Source organism: Propithecus coquereli, unplaced genomic scaffold (genome assembly GCF_000956105.1).
Source record: "Propithecus coquereli isolate 6110/MARCELLA unplaced genomic scaffold, Pcoq_1.0 Scaffold490, whole genome shotgun sequence".
Lineage (NCBI taxonomy): Eukaryota > Metazoa > Chordata > Mammalia > Primates > Indriidae > Propithecus > Propithecus coquereli.
Genome location: NW_012150730.1, coordinates 365990 through 367816, shown reverse-complemented (window position 1 = coordinate 367816; position 1827 = coordinate 365990).

Genomic DNA, 1827 nt, shown 5'->3' with positions numbered 1-1827 from the left:
CGGGAGGCTGAGGCAGGAGGATCGCTTGAGCCCAGGAGTCTGAGGTTGCTGTGAGCTAGGCTGATGCCACGGCACTCTAGCCAGGGCAACAAAGTGAGACTCTGTCTCAAAAAAAAAAACAAAAAAACCTTCACCACCTTCTGCTGTGATTCTAGGCTCCTCTCCTTCCTTGGGGTCTGTTTCCTATCTGTAAAATACGATAACAGTACCTGCTATGGAAGGTATTTTGTTCATTCATTTAACAAATACTTCATGGGCTGGGCACCACATCTTGAAACTCACAGTCTATGATGAAGGAACAAGCATAAATTCTTCAAATGTCATAGGTACATAATGTGAATGTGTGTGGGACCTATTTTGGATGAGGTGGCCAGGGAGGGCCTCTGAGAAGACAGCTGAGCTTATACTCCACCGAGTGGCCAGAATGGAAGCATGACAGGCAGAGGGAGAGCCTTAGGTGAGGTCTGGAAATGCAGAAATCAGGTCACACGGGGCCTGGAAGGCATGGGAAGGAGTCTGAATTTGTTTCAAATCAGGGGTCAGCAAACTCTGGTCCACTGCCTGCTTTTGTACAGCCTGTGAGCTAAGAATGGCTTTTACATTTTTTAAGAGACTGGGAGGGCAAAAATAACTAAAAGAATAATAATGTTATTATCACTATTATAAACTCAGATTTCAGCATCTATCAATTAAGTTTGAGAATTTACGAATAAAAAATAAGATGAGGACATGTGTGTTCTCTCTTGTTAAATAAGTGCCTACATAACATCCTTGTTTTGCCTCTGGGACTGCAAAGCCGAAAACATTTGCTGTCTAGTGTTTTACAGGAAGAGCTTGCCAACCATGCTCCGATGGCCTGGGCAGCAAGGAAGGGTTTAGAGCAAGGGGTGGCCCAGTCAGGTTAAAAGACACCCCCACCCCCACCAGTGCTGTATGGAGACCAATGGAGCAGGCAACAGGAGGCAGGAATCCCATTAGGAGGTGGCCTGGACCAGGCTACGGAAGGCAGGGCAGTGGAGGGAAGGCAGCAGGAGCGGGGTGTTTTAGAGGGAGATGTGGTTTCTGAAAGCATCTAGCCCTGTGTCCGCCACCTGTTCCAGAGTGACCGCTACCCCACTATCCACCTCACCTGGCAACTCTGGTTCCATCACCTGACCCTTTGCTGCATCTCCAGGCTGCTTGGCCCCAGCAGCTACCGGGTAGGCAGGACCTCTGGTTTCAGTTCTGAGCAGAGGTCCCAGCTTGCTGGTGATTCTTGCAGAGACAGGTCCCTATTTCCAGAGTCACTGCCTCCTTCCCTCTACTCATACACAGCGGTGGGGCTCTGAGCTCCTGGCTTTTACTTTGGGGGCCCAGGCCTGGAATTCTGGAAAATGAAGTATGATGAGCACAGGCAGCAAGCAGCAGGTGTGGTCACAGCCAGGCACACACGTGCTCCTGGGACAGACACACAGATACATCCAGGCTAGGCTTTTCACAACCTCGGTGCACCATGGCCTCCTCCTCTCAAATTAAAGACACGTGTTCAGGCTAGGCACAGTGGCTCGCACCTGTAATCCTTACACTCTGGGAGGCAAGGTGGGAGGATCGCTTGACCCCAGGAGTTCGAGGCCAGCCTGGTAATAGTGAAACCCTGTCTCTACAAAAACAAACAAATCAACCCACCACGCAAACACACACCTGTACGTGAATGTTCACAGCTGCATCACTTATAATATCACAAGAGCTGAAATCAACCCAAATGTCCATCGACTGATGAACGGGTAAACAAACTGGTCTATTCATACCATGGAGTATTATTCAGCCACAAAAAGGAACAAAAAGGCC